We start from the raw sequence: 23,591 nt of genomic DNA, 5'->3' as shown, positions 1-23,591 counted from the left end.
GGCTCTGAGCCACTCTACTGTGTGTGTGTGTGTGTGTGTGTGTGTGTGTGTGTGTGTGTGTGTGTGTGTGTGTGTGTGTGTGTGTGTGTGTGTGTGTGTGTGTGTGTGTGTGTGTGTGTGTGTGTGTGTGTGTGTGTGTGTGTGTGTGTGTGTGTGTGTGTGTGTGTGTGTGTGCGTGCGTGGCGTGCGTGCGTGCGTGCGTGCGTGCGTGCGTGCGTGCGTGCGTGTTTGATTTTAACATATAAAATGAAATGGTGTTCCATAGTTCCATTGTCTATTAACATTTTTACTGTAAAATTATGTTGGTATACAGTACCCTAAACATGCCTTTATTTGTTCTGAGTGAGAGGAATGATAGCAAGGACAGAGAAGGTGTATATCTGGGTACCTTGGGTTGATACGTAATATAGGGATGCCGATAAGGAAATTGTTGGCCGAGGCCCAATACCGATGTTTAAAATAGTTTAAAATAAATATTTAGCCGATATTGATACCGATATTTGTTTATTTATTTATTTTTTTGGTCATTATTTCCCCCTTTTGTGCCAGGGAAACAAATAAATCTTCATTATAAGAAATAGATCTGAGAATCTGCAGAAACACAACATAATTGCCTTAATGCAAGTAACATTAACAAGTGTCAACAAGCGTCAGCTGGACAGTGACACACACACACACACACACACACACACACACACACACACACACACACACACACACACACACACACACACACACACACACACTGCTCAGCTGTGCTGAACTGAAAGTGACTTAGCTAAAAAAAAGCCCTTGAATATGACATGATAATGTTTACTGTGATTATGGTAAGCTTACATTTCATATCACAAACGCCATAAAGTAAAAACTCTTGTAACTTTAACCAGCAAAAAGAAAAATCATATACCGGTGTTGACCGATTATGGCAAATATCGTCCGATACCGATATGTGAGGCCGATATATCGATGCATCCCTAGTGATAACCACAAGGGCTGATACAGTAGCTGACCAATCCGTACAAGCCTCACTCTGACAGGAACTCAACTACAACGAACATGGCTGCTGCATTGATCAAACGCTACGCTTGTGAGGCCATGGGTCTGTGATTAATTATTGCCTGGGCATTCATGGCGTCCATCTGTAACCAACCTCCAGTCCATCAGTCCACAAACCCCCTGTTGTATAGAGTAGTGGTTCTCAAACTTTTTAATTTCATGGACCCCATAACTCTCAGAGTTACAGACCTGTAAGGGTCCATTTGGAAGCCCCTCAAGGAACCCTGAGGGTCCCTGGACCCTACTTTGAGAACCACTGGTACAGAGAGAGAATGATTATCTCCCAGGCTTATCCAGCCGAGGACAGACATGTCAGCCCGCCTGTGGTTGAATAATGTGAAGTCAACGACAAATGCTAGGTCTTTCTTTTTATCACATACTCATAGACTTATTCATTCAAAGGTGAGAAAATAGCATTTGATTAAAACTTTAAATTAATAGCTAAACATTACTGTCAAAGAGGAACTGCCTCTACTGTATAATATAGTGAATACACACTGTGGGGAGAGATTTGGCTCAGAACACAGAGGGTGTTGCTCGCTTGTAACAATTCTGTGAACTATCGAGGGTGCGTGTTTATATATGCATATATATATATATATATATATATATATATATATATATATATATATATATATATATATATATATATATATATATATATATATATATATATATACATACACACACACACACACACACACACACACACACACACACACACACACACACACACACACACACACACACACACACACACACACACACACACACACACACACACACACACACACAGTAGGATATGCACAGTATATGTACATGAATAACTTCTGGAGGCTCTGTGTCTGCCAACAAGCTGTTTGGTATGGAAACACGTGGAAACAGATGTGTAGTTTCTCAACACGGCGATGTGTTGATGATGACATCTACTGAAACTGCAGACAAAAAGCCTAAAGCTGCCATCAACAAGGTGGAGGTTGTCCACAGAGGAGCTCTTTATCTCTCTCTCTCTCTCTCTCTCTCTCTCTCTCTCTCTCTCTCTCTCTCTCTCTCTCTCTCTTCTCTTCCTCTCCTGCTTCACTGTCTCTCTCCCCTTCCCCCTTTCTTTCTCTTTTTCTTTCTCCATCCATACTCCTAAGTCGTCTTCGCTCCCTCGAGGGGGGTGATATACACAAACACGTTGAGTTACAGTAGCTTGCTAGCAGATTCAGCTGTGTGGACTGCAGCTTATGCAGTTATAGAGGAGAATATTAACCCTTCAGGGTGACAGCAGTTATAGAGGAGAATATTAACCCTTCAGGATGACTCAGGATGACAGCAATTATAGAGGAGACTATTAGAGAGGCTCAGTGAGTTGGGAGTGAGATGTCTTCAACAATCATGTATAGTCCTCTTGGATTCCTTGGGTCACGACGCAACTCCCCATATAGCCCCGTTCATTTCCGCCTAACGAGATTTAACATACATCTTACTACACTACTCTTACAGGTTTTGTCCAAAAGTCACACACTTCTGTACACATTATCTCCGGAGTCATGAGATCAACATGTCATTTTTCATATTCCAGTCTGATTGGCTATGATTGGCTTCCAAAATGGCAAAAAAAATCATGATCGTAGCATCCAATCTACCCCAAATTTGAACCACAAATTAAAGGGCCTCTAAACAATGCAGAGCCATAGTTCATAATAATTTTTCATGTGACACTTTGTTGCTCTCTTCTCCTCATCTCTGCAGTTGCGACTGGTGGATCAGCATCACTGCACCCTCTCCCATTGGCCAGCTGGCTGACCGTTGCCCTCTGCTGTGTCCTCCTGCTGCTGTACAGATGATGAGCAGCTGCAACAGCGCCACCTGTCTGCCTCCACAGAGACTGCCCCGCCGCACACTCTGTTACTTCTTCTTTCTCCCTCCCATGTCCTCCCCTCTGTACCTTTCCTCACTTCCATCTATCTATCTATCTATCTATCTATCTATCTATCTATCTATCTATCTATCTATCTATCTATCTATCTATCTATCTATCTATCTATCTATCTATCTATCTATCTATCTATCTATCTATCTATCTATCTATCCCCCTTCATGCATATCTAGTTCCGTTTATCATAGTCTATCCATGCTATCTGTCTTGCTTGGATAGCCTCTGTGTGTCTCAGCTGCTTTCTTTCCTGTTACTTGGTGTGAGTGTTACCTGGTGTGAGTGTTTCCCCGTCATCGATCCCTTCAGATGACGGACTGTTTATGCCAGTTAACACTCTGCCATTAGCTCAACATAGTATTTCATGACCTTTGCCAAAACCTTCCAGTTTTGTCACGTCAACCCCCACATCCCCTCAACCCCCTCAACCCCCTCAACCCCTAAGCCACCTAACCCCCCCCCCCCCCCACACACACACACACACACACACACACACACACACACACACACACACAGACACACACAGCCGTCCTTCCCTCTCCTCCTTCATTCAGTTCCCTCCCTTGCCTAACCCCCCCCCCCCCCCCCCCCACCCGACACACCAAAGTGTCAGACTCTCTACCAAAGATGACAAGGGACTGGAGGGGATTAAAGGAGGGAATGGGGGATGCTGGGAAGAGAGATAGAAGGAGGCGTTCCATCCCTACCTCGGGCCACTGCAGGAGCTGCTGAATGACAAAGGGACGGATGGACAGATGAAACGTGAAAGAATGGAGAGGGAGGAATGTACTGTAAAAGAGACAAGAGGACACAGAGAGAAGGGGGCTCACTGGCCTCTGTTTGCCGCGGGAGATGGACCACAGCTTGGACTGTAACGTGTACATTTATCTATATGATATATGAAATATAACACAATCTAAACAAAAACAAAACAGTGGAGGAAGTGAATCTAAAAAAAAGCACAACGTTTATACGATCGCTGCCGTTCCGTTGGGACACAGAGCATGCGTAACTCTGATGTTCCAGTTTATGTCATGTTTTTGATATTTTGCTTTATGTTGGCAGCATGAGGGTGGAGGACCACAGTGGCAGACATATGATCATGTTTAATATCATATGAGGCTGATATGAGCACCTGTTGGGCAGAGAGGACAAATCTCTGCACGTAATACATAGATTTGTATCTCCGAAACTCTGGTCTCATGAACACACTCCACTACAATCCACTCATCTCTTCCTCTGATGGAGTTTGAGAACGACGGAAAATGAAAAATGGACGGCCTTCAACATCCCTATTATCACCGCACCGACGCAGACAAACAGGAATAGACTCAGATGTCTGGATGTCTCTTACAGAGTGACACAACCTCACTCACTCACTCACTCACTCACTCACACACACGCACACGCACACGCACACGCACACACACACACACACACACACACACACACACACACACACACACACACACACACACACACACACACACACACACACACACACACACACACAAACACACACACACACACACACACACAATAGAACAGACTCGGGTGATTGGACGCCTCTGAGTGAGACGCGTGGGAAGAGACACGTGGGCTGGAGAGCTGGAGGAGAGAAATGCAGAAGAGGAGAGGAGAGGAGGCAGGGAGAGTTTTATTACAGCAATTCTATTTCACAGGATTATGATAAAGAATGTCAAATATGTATGGATCGCTCATATGGAGAAAAGTGAACTTGTATAATTATATTCGTATGGAAAAGGGGTTTGCAGTGTGGCTTGTATATCAGACTCTCTGTCATTAATTGAATGTTCATGGAAAGTCAACTATTGTTGCTTTTATTTTGATTTTTTGTTAGCCGTTCTCATAATCATATCGACAGGATTCTGCTGAAGTTAAGCAATGCTCATTTACAGCCACACACACAAACAAACAAATCATCAGTATCTATTCTGATGACATTGACATGAAGTCATCAGAGACAGCAGCTAGCTCAGACTGTTCAGAGAAACCATCTAGACCAGTCCGCCTCATAACTCAAGCTCTCTCACCGTTCGTCAATCCTCAACTTGGCTCAAGGAAACAGTCTACCGTAACCGGTCCACCCACTAGCAGTTCAACCCACTGTGCTGTTATTCCTCTGCATTTATGTCTCCATTCTTTTCCAGCAGTGGTTCTCAAATGTTACTTTATTTTATTTTATTTCAAGGACCCCAAGGTTGGTATACACCCCCAACAAATGGAATGGTTCCATTTTGTACTAGCTCATGAGTTACAGAGCTACAGTATAAGGGTCCACTTGATTCTTGACTATCAGTCATTTAGCTGAGGACCCCCACCCTCCCCGAGGACCCCCCTGGGTCCCCGGACCCCACATTAAGAACCACTACCCTACCGTACTGTTACTCTTCATGTGCTGTTGACTCAGTCATTACACTTCAATATTTATTTTTGGAGGGTCTTTCACATTGTTTGTTTATCAAGACTTTTGATTTTTTTTAAATCAGTAGCCTACATTAAAAGTATGTTCGAGGTATGGCAATGAACTTTGGAGAAGGAATTCATCAAAGAACACATGTATACAATTCACTAAATGTCAATGTCATACTATACATACAATTCTCAGTGTTAAATTTAAAAAATGCATTTTTACACTCAGAGTAAAATATGAACACTGAAAATTGTACTGCATTATCTTAACAAGACAAGCCCTTTAACATTTAAGGAGACATAGTTTGTATAATCTCTCTGTCATCCTCCATGTATTTGACTTTGACATCGTGTTTGATGGCAGGTTATTTGTGTCTGGATGGACAGATCATTGTATTTAGAATCCATATTAAGCATAATAATCAACATATTTGCTTGTAACTGTCGCTCAGTCATTCTGCAATTGAATAGTCAAGTGGATAAGCTTGATATTTTCCCCTTTTTAAAAACAGTTTGTTCAAAAATTAGAGAATCTTGTTCATGTATGAGTATGCACAAGATAGACAGAAAGACAAATCATCTTTTTAATTTTTACAGACAAGCCAGATTGTTTTATTCTAATTAATGACATATATTTTAAAAATATAGCTTAACCACTTGGCTAATGGCGTGTATATCAGCTCAAATTGTAGTATAATCCATCACTACAGCATAAAGCTACAGTAGCCAATTCGCTACCCATTATACTACTAAACACATTTTATGAGCAGTGAGACTTTTATTATGGTAACCATTAACCCATCAAACCCTTACAGATCATGCTTCATTCATTATGGTAACCATTAATCAAATCCTTACAGTATGTATCATTTTTCTTTACATTTCAAAGGCAGTGATCACAGATAAATCACTTGAGTTGCTATGTGACAAACAGATAAATCACTTGAGTTGCTATGTGACTGCAGCCACAATGTGTCAAAGTTACCAGCAGTACTTTGAGATACAGTACAGTTGTAACATCTCCAGTGTTTCCATCTAAACAATTTTTGGATTGGCTTTCTATGATATGTCAGTTATTACCGTATGCAGGGGTAGACAATATCGAGCTGTGCACCATTGACAACATTATTCTGTAGTTATGTTTTGACATAAGAATCAAATCAGATTAGCAAACAGTAAATTATTGTAATGCTAATTTAGTGCTTGCTATGTGGGGGTCACTGCATCAGGGACATTTTAAATGGACCTTCAGGTACTGTAGAACTACTTGGATATTTAAAGATCAGTTAAGAAGAATAAACACCACCTTCTTAACTCTGGAATGAGTGAATTAGTACTTCATAATGTGATCCTCTATACTCACTGATCCTGGCAATAAAATGAATAAATAAATAAAAATGGAGTCACAGATTGATTTACGATACATTTTTGGCTCTGAATTTTTCACTACCACAGTCAATATCTCTGAGGCATGATCTGAGAATAATCCATTTTATCTATCTACCCCTGCATCTATAACTGAGAAAAGTTTGTTGTTTTGCTTGTACCCCAACCTCTTCCGTACTGGGACATAAATGCATTTCCGAGTAAACAAACAATACTAGACTTAATTATTGAAGTGCTTTCTTAGAACTTCTCATGATCAGTGTTGGGCAAGTCACTCAAGAAGAGTAATACGTTATTTATTACTCCTTTAAAAAGTAATAATATTACATTACTTGTTAGTTGGCATCAACAGTAACTAGTTACTTTACAAGTTATATTACTATAATACTTTTTGACCCACAAACCTGTCCTGACCTGCACTTACACATGTTTAAAAGAACAAATCTACCAGCTAGCAGTGAGTTGGTGGTGCTTGCAGATCTGTTCATTTTTCGCATGTGACAACATCCTACTATGGAGCATAAATTATGAACAGTCTATCTCGGTCAAAAACAAATCACGTTCATTGTAACTTAGCAACTTAAAGTTACTTGATTAATAACTAATATTAATACTGTTTTGGCCATTGTAATAATTACACTACTAGTTAGTGGGGAAAGTAATATTACAGTAATACAGTATATTACGTAATAATTAGTTGCTGCCCAACACTACTCATGATGGACCATATAATCAATATAAAACCCTGTTCCCTCATGTTTCTGGAGATGTTTGACCACAATTTAACTCGCCTGTTGCTTTGTACTGTGCAGCTTGTGCTATAATGTGAAAGGTGTTTCCGCAATAACAGAAACAGACCATAGTACCATTTAAATCATATTAGTAATTAACAATTACTCATGTGGGTCATGTGTGATCTAGGACAGATATAGAGCAGTGCACAGTTACTTCTTTAAAAAAGAAACAACACACTTTTATGTCAAAGTGAGATACATGAAAACGCCAAAGAAATGTTATTAATGTGAATGCTCAATGCTTAATTAAAATTATTAATTATTAATTATATTCAACATACATGTGTGGATTAGCAATATTAAAACAAAATCAATTGATCTGTTTTTGCCTGTGAATATCTGTCCCAGGTCACATGCACTGGGAACTAGGAAATGAACGATACATGGCATTAATATTTTAATAATGTTTAATCATTAATCATACAGTACTGTAGCAAAGCACAGTGAGAATGTGCAGCACAACTGTCATGTTTTGACAATACGGTGACAGAACATGAGCAATATGACTGTATAGAAAACATGATCTAATAATGAATCTGAATGACATGTTTCAGTTGGAGGGAAAGGTCCACATCCAATCAGGTTTTTTTTAAAGCATTTTACCTTTTCCTTTCAGTGCAGCCAATAAAGTTTTCAATACAGTAATCCATGTCAACATCATTTAACTTTACCGTTAGTACAGTCAATACAGTTAACACCGCACGACAGAGCTGGACTTCATTACTCTTCATTTCTTGCGTTGTCTGAAACAACAACAACATAGGTTGACAGCCTGAAAAGTTCAAACCATACAGCTTTGAACAACTCTTCTACATCGAAATCATGGTTCTGTAACTGTTAGTGATTCAACTTTACTGTTTAGAACTTGGTCAGCTTTAATTGCTTTTCGGAATCCTTAAATCTCTGTCATGGTCACTAAATTTTCCCTTTAAGTGACATTATTTCTGTTCTCCTCTGTCCTCACCACGCACACATGCACGCGCGCACGCGCACACACACACACACACACACACACACACACACACACACACACACACACACACACACACACACACACACACACACACACACACACACACACACACACACACACACACACACACAGCTAGTGACTGTAACTGGAAATGACTGTACTACAGTAATTATAACTGAAAAGACTCATACACTCAGCAATTTTATGGAAATCAAAGTAAAAATTGGTCATATCAATTGTTGTAGCTGGAAGATGAAAGGTTTAACAATGTCATGCTATCAAAGTGTTTTTGAGCAAGACATGAAACTGTGTGCACTCATTTCATGTCGCTCTTCATAAGAACACTTATGCTCCAATCCGATTCTGCTCCATTGACAGTAATTTTATCCATTTGGACAATGGAGTCAGGTTACATAATACCAATTAGTTGGTGACATTCTCCATACTGTTATTGAGATGTTTAACCGGGTCAAACAAAAGCAGGGAACTCTGCTAGTTAGCGTTTTAGATGTGAGTTAAAGATCGGCTTCAGAGTCTACAGATCAGAAGCATTATTCCTCAGATGCTATAATGTTAATGTATGACTATTGATGTCACCTCTGCTGCAATGGTTGCCCGTAATGTTGCTGAACGTATTCTGGTCTTCATCCACAGACTGGACTGACCTCTCCCATACAACACTGTGATTTTACGCCTGGTTTCAGAAAAACAACAACAACAACAACTAAAAAGTGCTCTTTGTAATTTATTATTATTATATTATTATTATTATTATCAGTTTTTTTCAGAAGTGATGTTCGACATGGTGGATTTCCACCATTGCTGCTAGCAACGTCATCATTATGTTGTTAACCACTAGAACCACAGCATGCCTATCCTGGGAGAACATTCGTCAAAAATAGCAGATCTGTAAGCTCACAACACGTCCCGACGTGACATGTTGTAAACTTGTAGATCGGCTATTTTTGGCGAAGAGATTTGTTGTAGACGGAAACAAGCGTACCAAGTACAGTTGTACTGTAACTCAGGTCGGTTTTACGAACAATAAAGGCTTTAAGTGGTTAAATGACTAGCAGTAGCCACAGCAGAGTTCCATGTCCTCATTTAGTTCCATCTAGGTCCATGTCTCTGGGAAAGATAATTGTGAGATTTCAGATGCTTTTATTTGAATGTACCATAGCAAACCAATATCATTGGTCAGGACTTTTATTTGTTGAGACCTTTTAATTTATCATAATAAAGCTACACATCTTTCAAAGTCCACATTTAACATCTTTGCACTTCAGTGGGAGAAGAATGATCATAAGACATTTTGGTGAAACCATGCGTTAGTCACAGTGTAATTTGTGCCTGACTAGCAGCACAGCCATGTGCAGGGTTTGAACTGATTCCTATCAAAAGACTAGATGTGGAATGCACCTTTAAATGGAAGTAGAGAGAAGAAGGGTGGCGAGCAGTGCTGGCTGTTGTATATTCTCTGTCATGTACTGAGCTATTTTAAAGGAAAATATTTGAAATATGATTCTGAAATGTATAAATAAATAATTGTGAAAGATCAAAAAATATGAATTTGTTATGGTTCATCGTTCTCAGTCATTTTTACTCAGAGAATCTCCTCAATATGTGTATCCCTGGTGAAAACCTGTGCTCTGAGGAGCAAGTGTAGCAACTCATCAGCTCAGAATTTAATAACGGTTCATAATGTAATCATTTTAATTAAAGCCCATAATGTAATAATCAGCTCCGTAATAACGTCATGAGTGCATAACGTAACAATGGATTTTTGCATTATGTAATAATGCAAAAAAATGTGTTACATTATGAACCTTTCTTAGCCGCTCATAATGTAATATGGCTTATATTGTTGAGAAAAGTGTTACATCGTATACAAAATTATGAAGATCTATGACCGAAAGCTTGCTATGAAAAATAAACAAATAAAAGCAATCTGATTTTGCACAGTATTGAGTGTGCGGAGGCTGCCTTGTATTGTTCATTATTCAAAGGCTGGGAGATCATATTTTCACCCCTGTCCGGCCCCCACAAATCCATCGCTACACCTGGGACCCAGGAGATGGACCCAGGAGATGGCTTTCTCTGTACTCTCTGAGTACAGAGGAAGAGGGATTTCTACATGCCTGTGATTGTCCTCTTTGCATAATTTATCCAACACACATCTTCTGTGGTTTCACTTAATCGCCGCAGCACCAGAAAACCGAGGGTAAAGTGATAAATATTGAAGGCTGTGATAAATGTTTGATCTTCTCATGAGACGGATCAGGTAGAATGGACCTTAACAGATCTCAATCTCACATAACATACACCACTTAACTTAATCATTTTAATGTTTACAGGGATTTGACATTCCGGATAAGATCACATCCCTAATATGAGGCATTATTTTTTTAATAAGTGCAGCGATTGGTTTGTATTCATATCTGGCTCACAGAATATTCCATTCATTTATCCATTCATTTATTCAAGGCTGTCGACTTTAAGGTTTCACGTTTCAAAGTAATTATTGTTACCTGCACTTACAACATAGCTCTGGTAAATTTGCAGTCATTATGTAGTTAGAGCCTCCTTAGTCCTTAACAGTGTGAATAAACATTACAATACAATAAAACATTGTTATGCAAAATAGCGGGGGAACCCCCCCCCCCCCAAACATCTATAACAAGTGTTATAATGCCTTATAAGTGTATTATAATGCAGTTTAAATGTGATTATAATGTATTATAGACACAACCTTTAAGTAAAAGTGTTACCAAACAGACTTTTGGAGGTGTGCGCTATAGAGGCCCCTCAGCATAATTCCAACATGGGGTTGATTGGGTATGGGTGTCATGGTACATATATGTAGTTTTTGGTAAGACATAGGCCCTACCCAAAAATGTTTTAAGCCAATTACAGGCAAACAGTATGGATTGTTAAAACCCTGTTTGGTGGTCTCTCCATTGGGATCACGCTGTCTCTCGGTCATTGTCACATGACATTTGTACCTAATTACACCCCCTATGGGTGCAATCCGCCATATATGGCAGCCTCCAATTACAGACAGCACAATACTTTGCCAGCCTGGCTGCCTCGTCTTTGGGAATCCCAAGTCCTCATGGGCCTGGAAGTCCACCCATTGCTATTCCGACAGCAGACGGACATACCGCTGGAAGGGCGCCCGGGTCTATTGCCTCTCCTCCCAGTAGCTGTTCACGGGAGGGATCTTCACACACACACACACACACACACACACACACACACACACACACACACACACACACACACACACACACACACACACACACACACAAACACACACACACACACACACACACACACACACACACACACACACACACACACACGCACACGCACACGCACACAAAAACATTATCTCCACTATTATTATCTCCGCCAGGTCAAATGGCAGGTACTGCCATTTGACCTGGCGGAGATAATAATAGTGCTTCTATTAACCCCATGAACCCTAGTGTCTCTTTGTGGGGCGATCATTCGGCAAAAATATTGGTCGCAGCACAATTTACGGTACACTAATTTGACATAATAAGCCGTTATTACAAATAATGTGTTTCTTATTATCAATAATGTTTTTTATTAGAAAGAAACAAACGTTGTTATACCCTTATTTTCCACTATTATCCCTTAATTATGTTCTAATTAGAAATGAAGCATAACAAAAGGTGTTATTAGAAATGGTGTTCTCTGCTATTAGACAGAAACAAACAAACACAGTTATACGCTAATTATGGAACATAATTCCTAGAGGCTAACAAAGCCTAATAAGACCTAACAAAGCCTAATAAGATGTTATTTCCACTTACTTGACCGTCACATTACAACCCCGCAACTACTAACTAGACGATGTGATGTAAGGCTACTATTAGTCTACTGTAAGGGTTTCGTTAGAACAAATGTGTTCTTTATTAGGCCTTTATTTAAAGATTGAAACTTTGACATCAGGGACCTTGTCATACTCTGCCATGTGGCCCAGTTTTAGGGACTCTTTAATTCTCTTTATGCATGCTTCTCCATGGCTCTATGATTGAGAATCTGTTTTGAGAAACATAACATTCTGTACCACTGTTAAGTTCTGCCCCGTTGACGATTTTAAATCAAATCTAAAGACCCACCCTTTTCTCGTGGTTTTAGCTTAGTTTGAGGTTGCCCCACCTTTGATGTTTTCTCGAGTCCACTGAATGTATTTAATTTAATTTATTTGTAATACCTTACAGCGTTTCAATCAGTTGTTTGTTTTGTTTAGTTACTCTTAATAGTCTTGTGATTTACTGGTATGTGTTTTACATTTCAGTCTTGCTTTTGTGGATTTTACAATTTATTATGGTTATCGTGTGTTTCATTTGGCCATCCTCGATTGGAAAGAACTTTGGGTCAACTCCTATCGTTTCTTTATGCTCAAGTATGCTATATACTGTACATAAAGATTACTTGACTTGATGGTGACTTCCTGTGCATCCTGTACTTCCTGTGTGGTGATTAGCATTTTCCAAAGCTTATTTTTGTACTTCCTGGTTTGCAGTGGTGTAAAGTGACTAAGTACATTTACTCAAGTACTGTAATTAAGTAAAATGTTGAGGTACTTTTATTTTACCGAAGTATTTCCAGTTGTCTATACTTTTACTTCTACTTCACTACATCTCAGAGGCAAATATTGTACTTTTACTCCATTACAATTATTTGAAGTTACTAGTCACTTTGCAGATTGTTACGGGTATGGTTAAGGGGAGACTGTATGTTTATGGGGAGACTGACTATGCTGTTTTTCTCCCTGCTACACTCTGCCTGCTTCTCTGTTCACTCACTCTCAGGTCCAGCCCATTCACTCAACTCAACTCCGCCTCTCACCACCGGTTGGTCCTTCCCCTCATCACTCCACCAATCACCTCCATCGTCATCAGATATAAAGCACCTGTGACGGCGGCCATCTTTCTCTTTCCCCATCATGCTTCCACCAGATCATTTGTTTGCTCCATGCACATGTCCTAACTAATTCACCTCCAGTCTCTTAAAGACTTGTTGACCTTTTTGCCAAACGTTTAGTACAGGGGGGGGGTAGTTTAGCTCTGGGGTACCCTGTACATATTACATGTAGGTAATTCCCGTGTTTAATTCCACTAGTCTAGAGGTGAGTGCCACCCATTGTATTTTCCGTTTATTGTTGGAGTAGGAAGGATTTTTGTTTCTCTTGAGTTTACTACATCTTTCCTTTGGCACCACCTGACCCTCCCTGTATTTGTTACTTGGCATTTATTTCTGTTCACTTCAGTTGGTTAATAAACAACTTTACTTTAACCTCATCCTATGTCTGTCTCAAGTATATAATCTGGGTATATGTTACCGTCCCTTGCTCCTGGACCACCATCTGGGACGTAACACAGATATAAATTATTACATTATAAAACATACATGAACCACTTTATACCTAGGCTTTTTGAAAATAGCCGATCTACAAGCTCACAACGCGTTGCGGTGCGACACGTGAGCTTGTAGATCTGCTATTTTCAAACATTTGAGTACTTTTACTTTTGGTACTTTATATTTTGATGCCAATACTTTTGTACTTTTACTCAAGTAAAATTTTGAATTCCTGACTTTTACTTGTAACAGAGTAGGCTACTTCTACATTGCAGTATTGATACCTTTACTTAATTAAAACATTTGAGTACTTTTTCCACCACTGTACTGTAGTTATACTGTAGCTCTGTTTGCATCCTGTAAATAACTTTTCCATCCACGGCACCACCTGAATGACAATGTTACTTTAAAGCGCCTTACATTCTTACAGTCCTTCCCCCAAAGATACAGCATGTCACGGGGAAAACTTCATATCAGAATATCAGTTTCCTTTAAATTAGGACAGATTGAAAAGGACTTTATACTCGTCGTTTAACCACCTGAACCCCAGCATCCCTATTGTGGGGGCAGTGGTGTAAAGTAACTAAGTACATATACTCAAGTACTGTACTTAAGTACACTTTTGAGGAATTTTTACTTCACTGGAGTATTTCCAATTTTCAGTACTTTTACTTCAACTCCACTACATCTCAGAGGCAAATATTGTACTTTTACTCCACAACAATTATTTTAAAACTTTAGTTACTACAGTAGTTACTTTTCAGACATAGATTATGATAATATGAAACATACATGAACCACTTTAGCTCTATTTTATACATAGGCTATTTGAAAATAGCCGATCTACAAGCTCACAACGCGTTGCGGTGCGACACGTGAGCTTGTAGATCTGCTATTTTCAAACATTTGAGTACTTTTACTTTTGGTACTTTATATTTTGATGCCAATACTTTTGTACTTTTACTCAAGTAAAATTTTGAATTCCTGACTTTTACTTGTAACAGAGTAGGCTACTTCTACATTGCAGTATTGATACCTTTACTTAATTAAAACATTTGAGTACTTTTTCCACCACTGTACTGTAGTTATACTGTAGCTCTGTTTGCATCCTGTAAATAACTTTTCCATCCACGGCACCACCTGAATGACAATGTTACTTTAAAGCACCTTACATTCTTACAGTCCTTCCCCCAAAGATACAGCATGTCACGGGGAAAACTTCATATCAGAATATCAGTTTCCTTTAAATTAGGACAGATTGAAAAGGACTTTATACTCGTCGTTTAACCACCTGAACCCCAGCATCCCTATTGTGGGGGCAGTGGTGTAAAGTAACTAAGTACATATACTCAAGTACTGTACTTAAGTACACTTTTGAGGAATTTTTACTTCACTGGAGTATTTCCAATTTTCAGTACTTTTACTTCTACTCCACTACATCTCAGAGGCAAATATTGTACTTTTACTCCACAACAATTATTTTAAAACTTTAGTTACTACAGTAGTTACTTTTCAGACATAGATTATGATAATATGAAACATACATGAACCACTTTAGCTCTATTTTATACATAGGCTATTTGAAAATAGCCGATCTACAAGCTCACAACGCGTCGCGATGTACTTTTACTTTTGGTACTTCAAGTATATTTTGATGCCAATACTTTTGTACTTTTACTCAAGTAACATTTTGAATTCCGGACTTTTACTTGTAACAGAGTACTTCTAGATTGCAGTATTGATACTTTTACTTAAGTAAAACATTTGAGTACTTTTTCCACCACTGTGTGGGGGGAACATCACGTGTTGTGAGCTTGTAGATCGGCTATTTTTGGCAAAGAGATTTGGTGTACAGTAGATGGAAAAAGAACGCAGTGAGGTGAAGTGGTTAAACTGAAGTGATATATTGATGATTTGCAAATATTATCAACGTTTTCTGCGCCCACCCTGGGCCCTGGACTTGTGTCACGGCACCCTAGGGTGCAACGGGGGCCGGGGCACCTACTTTGAGAAACCCTGCCCTTGGACAGTGGTTCTCAACTTTTTCAGGCCGTGACCTTCCAAAATAATCATATTTGAACTGGGGACCCCCCAAAATAATCATATTTGAACTGGGGACCCCCCAAAATAATCATTTGAACTGGGGACCCCCCACCCTGACAAGAACTTGGAAAGTAGGAGTTGAGGCGTTACATTTAGTTTGACTCCACAGATAATTATTGTGAAAATAACAGATGTAAAAGCTCACAACGCGAGGCATTGTGAGCTTGCAGATTGGCTATTTTTTTGGGCTATTTTATATTATTTGACAATTTGGCCAATGTTTGACCAGTTTTTATAGTATTTTGTTGATGTTGGGTTTGTTGATTACTTTTGATGTAGTACTTGTGTTTTTGGTATTAAAAAGGTCTTAAAAGTCCTTTATTTGTCACTTCACTGTCAGGGAACCCCCCCCCCACCCTCAAAAAAAATCATGTGGGGTCCAGACCCACAGGTTGAGAACCACAGCTCAAGGAAGCAGGGAGGGGCGGGGCTATTAGAGTCCTTTAAGTGTCAGCCCCTCCCCCTCACACCTTCCAGCAATCACAAATGTTTGTGACCCATGAAGGACCCACTCTGTTTCCAAGGAAAAAGACTCTTATAGTGAAATAAACAACTCCTAAAGTAACGTTACTCCACAGGGACGTCGAGTAGAGTTATCAGTGTTTAACAGGTTGGTGAAAAAAGCTGTTAAAACACACTGTGACCAGACTGTGAAAACATCTCCATCCAGACCACAAAACAGGTAAGTGTTCTGCAGATGTGTGTTAGCTACTTAGCTTAGCTAATTAACTGCTTAGCATTAAGGAATTGATGGAATTGCGTGTAATTTCACTGTTATTTGACTTGGTAAAAAAGCAACAACTAGTGAGGATGAAGCATTGCTGTGTTAAGTGAATATGAACCGTCTTTGTTCTAGTCCTGAAACATGACTGACTCAGTCATGGATTAACTTCAACCTGGTGTTTGCAATTTCTCCATTTACGGTCCGTACATCTACATTAACGATCATATTTCAAATATAAAGTGCTTACTTCATGGCCACGGATGTTATTCTAGTGTACGGGCCCTCAGAAGTACCTATATCCTCCGTATTTTTCAATAAAAAGCATTTTAATCTGATTGGTGGCCATTTTCTCCGTCTATTCACCATGCTTTAAACTACGCTACCCTATCGGCTGGGAGGTGTATTGCACTATGCTACATTATAACTCTATGAGGAAAATGGTCACCGATCGGATTAAAATGTTTTTTTAATGAACAATACGGAAGATGCAGGTACGTTGGAGGGCTCGTACATAATTATAACATCCGTGGCCATGAAGTAAGCACTTTATATTTGAAATTTGAATGTTTATGTAGATGTACAGGCCGTAAATGGGGAAGGTGCAAACACAAGGTTGAAGTTAATCCATGACGGTCGTGATGCTGACACCAGCTTTGCAGGCCTAGTACGGTGTAAAGTAACTAAGTACATGTACTCAAGTACTGTACTTGAGTACAATTTTGAGAAACTTTTACTTAACTGGAGATCCAATTTTCAATACATTTACTTCTACTCCACTATATCTCAGAGATAAATATTGTACTTTTACTCCACTACAATGATATGAAAACTTGAGTTAGTTATTTTGTAGCTTTTGATTATTACAAAACATGGACTAACCACTTCAGCCCTAAACATTAGTGTGTGTGTGTGTGTGTGTGTGTGTGTGTGTGTGTGTGTGTGTGTGTGTGTGTGTGTGTGTGTGTGTGTGTGTGTGTGTGTGTGTGTGTGTGTGTGTGTGTGTGTGTGTGAGAGAGTAAAAATAGCAGATCTACAAGCTCACAACGTGTTGCTTTGGTGTGAGCTTGCATTCTTGATATTTTCAAAATATTTGAATACATTTTGAAAACTTTAAGAGACATTTCTGCAGAATGAGTACTTTTACTTTGGTACTTTGAGTATATTTTTGATGCTTATACTTTTGTACTTTGACTCAAGCATGTTTTAATACAGTACTTTTACTTGTATTTCTACATTGTGGTATTGAGACTTATTCTGTTACAAGTAAAAGTCCAGAATTCAAAATGTACTTATGCAAAAAGTATTGGCATTAAAGTACCAAAAGTAAAGTACTCATTGTGCACAATGTCCCATTTCAAGTTCTCAAATGTATAACATATGAAAATAGCAGATCTACAAGCTCACAATTCGTAATGATGTGACACATTGTGAGCTTGTAGATGGGCTATTTTCAAATGGCCGAAATGTATATAGGGCTGAAGTGGATGTATGTTTTGCAATAATAATAATAATCAAAATGAAGCTAAAGTAAAGTTATACTAATGTTTTCAAATAATTGTAGGAATTGTGGAGTAAAAGTACAATATTTGCATATGAGATGTAGTGGAGTATTGGAAATACTCAAGTAAAGTACAAGTCCAGTGGTACTGGATTTGACGCTCAACAAAAGCTAATTCATCCTTATATTGCATAAACTTGTGTTGCTTTTCATTGGGTTCATGTTAATGTGTATTTTCAGACATTTAACCACTTAAACCATCAACACTAAGTAAACTTTCACTCTGTACTTAGTGTGCTCTTTTCCCCCTCTCTTTGCCGAAAATATCTACAAGCTCACAAAGCTTGTAGATCGGCTATTTTCGGCTAATGTTCCCCTCAGAATAGCGATATAATATTAAAGTGGTTAATGTACAAAAAAAAAAATCCTATCACACAAAGATTTGGCGGACCCCCGTAGTAACTCTGAGGACCCCCTAGGGGTCCCGGACCCCCTGTTGAAGACCTCTGCTCTAATGGGTTTATAAATATGCACACATGTGTGCACCGATGGATGCCTGTTGATGCTGTTTGCCTAAACATTGTACGGCACTTTGCACAGCTTCTGATGTTTTGAACCCATTAAGACCTGGAACGCATCTGTGTCACTTTTTCATTTGAGCTTAAAAAGCATAATTTTACACTTTGGCTTTTCAAAAATAGCAGATATACAAGCTCATAGCGTGGCACCGAGTGCCGCGCTATGAGCTTGTAGATCTGCTATTTTAGAAAAATCGTGAATATGTATGTATGTATGTATGTATATATTTTTCTTTTAAAGCAAACATTAACTCAAATCTTTGCTTCTGGGGGGTCCCTGGAACAAAATATTTTGAGGTGTGTGTGTGTGTGTGTGTGTGTGGGGGGGGGGGGGGTCCGCGGCCAAATTCATGTCATTTTGGGGGTCCTTCACATGAAAAGGTTTGAAAACCACTGATATAGAAACATACGTTTTTCAGAGAACCTTTGACATTTGGCAGAATCGGAACCTCAGGCTTCAATTGGTTAGATGTGCTGTGTGTAAGGGCAAGTGATGCTGGTGTTCCGTTATGCAGATTACGCATTATTTGGTGTCAGCCCTGGTACCATTTGCAGGCAGGTGTGTGCCAGGCACAGGTGTGTGCCAGTCACAGGTCTGTGCTAGGCACAGGTGTGTGTGTGTGTGTGTGTGTGTGTGTGTGTGTGTGACTGGCACCTGAGCATGGGTCCTGCAACTTTGACATCTGTCTTTGGTACCGTTGTGCAAATCTTGCCTGTAAATCTATGGTTCCTCAGTGAAGCAATTAAGGGGTCTTTGGTTGTTATCTTCCTTGTTGACTTCACCAGTCTCACAGAACTTGGTCAAAGTTTGGAAATTACATTTACTTGTAACTTGTACATTTAGTCCATGAGCCAGAGCCCCAAAATTGAGCAATGATTATCGAAAGAGTGGGCAAAACCATACCTATATTAAATTGTTTATAGGGTCAATACAAGTAAATAAATATATGATAACCTTTCCACAGGAGCAGCTTTTTCATATTTATCACACATTTTGTTATTTTCCCCATCCGTACATGACAGGTGAAAAAATTACAACATTTAAAAAATAATTATAATAATGAAACTTCCCCAGTTGATTACTTACATGAAGACAATGATTTATTGTACTACAAGTTTTCTGAATTTGTACATTTAAATATGCAAATTGGGCATTTAGTCCATGACCCAGAGCCCCAAAATGTAGCCAGATATTGAATATTCCCTCGTTAAAAAAACCTTTGACTCCAACATCTTAACAAAATTAAATAAGAATGTTGACTCTGGCTTTGTCCAATGTTGATTCTGGAAAGTTATGCAAATTCGGGCATATTTTCCTAATGCATAACTTGTAATACGATAAATCATTGTCTTCATGTAAGTAATCAACTGGGGAAGTTTCATTATGATAACTATGTTTTAAATTTTGACATTTTTTCACCTGTCATGTACGTATGGGGAAAATAACAAAATGTGTGATAAATATGAAAAAGCTGCTCCTGTGGAAAGGTTATCATATATGTATTTACTTATATTGACCCTATAAACAATTTATATAGGTATGGTTTTGCCCACTCTTTCGATAATGAAATCTTGTCTTATGGACTAATTGCAGTATTAAGTGTGATGACATGAAGGCATGAATGCAAATTTGACTTGATTTTAGCAACGTTCCTGAGCTGGAAGAAACATGATTGTGCAAACCCCTGTCACTTGACCGTTGAAGGACAAAGTGTGCAGTGGTGTAAACTAAGTACAAGCTCACAATGCACGCAGCGTGTTGTGACCTTGTAGATTGGCCATTTTTTGGCGACTCGATTTGTGTAGAGTGAAGAAGAGCATACCAAATAAAATGCAGTCTTTACAGGTCTGTGTTATCAAGTACAGAGGGTTTAAGTGGTACTGGATTTGACGCTCAACAAAAGCTAATTCATCCTTGTGTATGACGGAGGACAATTTCACAAAAAATTAAAATCTCTATGATTATTGTGTGTGTTTTTAATGATAACGATTATCGCCCCATCCCTTGATTTTATTTTATTTTATTAGACGTTATACAGGAAAAACATATGTTACATCATGTTCATCGTAGAAACGTCAAGGATACAGACGCATAAAAGTATTTTCATTGTGGTCCTTGGTCTGAGACAAACAGACAGCACTGCAACAGAATACATACAGTTAGACAGTACAGTAATAAATAAAACAATCAAAAGCTACACTACCTACAGCATAAATACATATAATCGCATTGCTAACACATAGGTGACCCTACTATTCGGCAACATTTTCTAAAAGCCATGCTTTGACCCTTATCTTAAAAAGGAGATGGCTGCTGGTGCTCTTTATAGTCAGGGGTAGAGGGTTCCAGTTGACTGCTCCTCCAAATCTAAATGAGCGTTTTCCCATTTCAGTGGTGAACGTGGGCATGGTCAGGTCTGCTATGCTGGCTTTGGTTAGGTTGGAATGGGCTTCGCTACGCTTCTGAAAGAGCTTACATAGGTACACAGGGGCGCTGTTTATGTAGATGTTATGCACCAGGTTCAGCTGTAGTTGAACTGACCTGGCTGCCAGAGGGAGCCAACCCAACTGGTGGAAATTATGTTGGTGGAAATTATGTTTTCCAACATGGTCCCTTGCAGACAGCCCCAAGACAAGCCTGACCAACCTATTTTGAGAAACCTGCAACTTCTCTTTTAGGGCTTTGGTTAGGCCACTGTACCATGAGCCAATAGCATAGTCGAAACAACATAAAACCAGTGAGTTTGCTAATATGCGAAGACTGGCCGAGTCCAGAAACTGCGCTTCCCTGGCTAAGAATTTGGTTCTGCCATTCACCTTACTGATGGTCTTAAGAGCCATTGTTTCACCACCCAGCCTGCGATCTAGCTGACAACCAAGGTAGCTGACTGAGGGTTAGCTGGAAAGGACAGGCCCCAAGAATGATACTGGGTGAGGCCAGTTTGTGCAACCTGGGCTGAGAACCAAGTTGTGACAGGATACAGTATACGTATTGCCTCACTTCACTGGCTCCCTGTCAATTTTAGAATTGATTTTAAGGTCCTTTTTATTTGCTTTTAAATCTTTAAACCGGTTAGTAGTAATAGCTCCACTGTACCTCGCTGAGCTCCTGGAACCATTACACCCTTAGCCAGGGCTCTGAGGTCTTGCCGCTCAGTCGTTACTGGGCGTTGGCAAAGACTAGCAAAAGACCAGGGGTGGCCGCACTATGAGCTTGTATATCTGCTATTTTTGAATAGCCAAAGAAATCTAAAATGACACGGATGCTTTCCCGGTCTTAATGGGTGAAAACCCACCTATTATCTTTGGATTTTAATGTCACTGGATCTTCTAATGCAGGGGTCTTCAACGTTTTCAGGCCAAGGACCCCCTCTCTGAGAGAGAGGGATGGAGCAGGGACCCCCTCTATATATAGCATAAACTTGTGTTGCAGATTAAAGCTTTTCATAGATGTTTCATGTTAATGTGTATTTTCAGACATTTAACAACTTAAACCATCAACACTAAGTAAACTTTCACTCTGTACTTAGTCTGCTCTTTTCCCCTCTTCCTTTGCCGAAAATAGCCGGTCTACAAGCTCACAACGCCTCGTTGTGAGCTTGTAGATCGTCTATTTTCGGCTAATGTTCCCCTCAGAATAGGGTTGAAGTGGTTAATGTAAAAAAAAAAATCCTATCACAAAGATTTGGCGGACCCCCTGTAGTAACTCTGAGGACCCCCCCTAGGGGTCCCGGACCCCCTGTTGAAGACCTCTGCTCTAATGTGTTTTAACTATGCACAAATGTGTGTTGATGCTGTGTTTGTCTCAACCTTGTACGGGACTTTTCTCAGCTTATGTTGTTTATTAAATGTGCTCTATAAATAAAGTTTGATTCCATATGCTAGGCTGTGTATGTTGTGACAGGATACAATCTACGTATATATCTGGCTCTCGTCTCTCTTGAATTAATATTTGTTCATTTCTTTCTTTCTTTCTCAGAGTGGAGACGGACTGTGCCGAGGTTGTCCTTGTGCCATAAATGCCTAGAAGACTGAGGCTCTCACCTACAGTATAACACCCTCCCAGACACCAGGAGACTGAGGTTTTTGCCTACAGTATAACCTCCCAGACACCAGAAGACTGAGGTTCTCGCCTACAGTATAACACCCTCCCAGAACATCCACCTCTAATGACTCACTATCTGGTGAAGCTACAATGTGCAGGTGAGATTTTTGTGACTACCTGAGGAAATTATATGTGTGTGTGTGTGTGTGTATGTGTATGTGTATGTATATATATATATATATATATATATATATATATATATATATATATATATATATATATATATATATATATATATATATATATATATATATATATATATATATATATATATATATTTTTTTTTTTTAGGGTGTCACGATACGTACCGAAATTGAAAGCCGTATCGCGATTCTCACTGTCCCGCGTCCAAGGCAGTGTTGCCAAGTCTGCTTATTATAAGCTACTTTGGGCTCGCTTATTTTGGACTTCTCTTTATAGAGCTGGTTGCTTGTTTCTCTCACAATATCTTGCAACGCTGGTTCAAGGGAAGCCATGCGTTCGCTGTTTTTTCTGTACATTCCTCCTTCCGACGGGGCGTGTTTCTTCCCATACTCTCACATAATTCGACCCGCGGATCTTACTCAAGAAATAACGAAACGAGCGCAGTCTCGTGACATGCAAACCTTTTCAGTGATGGAGAACGCTGG

General features: G+C 39.4%; 1 pseudogene across 1 annotated transcript in view; it reads left to right on the top strand.

Moving 5' to 3' along the window:
• Nucleotides 1–3,033, top strand: part of LOC311046362 (MAM domain-containing glycosylphosphatidylinositol anchor protein 1-like) — a 191,344-nt pseudogene extending 188,311 nt beyond the window's left edge. The window contains exon 18 of the transcript XR_014602894.1: nt 2,794–3,033. The product of XR_014602894.1 is annotated as an MAM domain-containing glycosylphosphatidylinositol anchor protein 1-like (transcript). The remainder of the gene's footprint in view (nt 1–2,793) is intronic.
• The last annotated feature ends 20,558 nt before the right edge of the window (nt 3,034–23,591 follow it).

The sequence above is a fragment of the Gymnoscopelus microlampas genome (genome assembly GCF_963454915.1).
Source record: "Gymnoscopelus microlampas genome assembly, chromosome: 1".
In the NCBI taxonomy this organism is placed as follows: Eukaryota; Metazoa; Chordata; class Actinopteri; order Myctophiformes; family Myctophidae; genus Gymnoscopelus; species Gymnoscopelus microlampas.
Note: the sequence above shows the minus strand (reverse complement) of the source record. Positions and strands in the feature narration are given on the sequence as shown.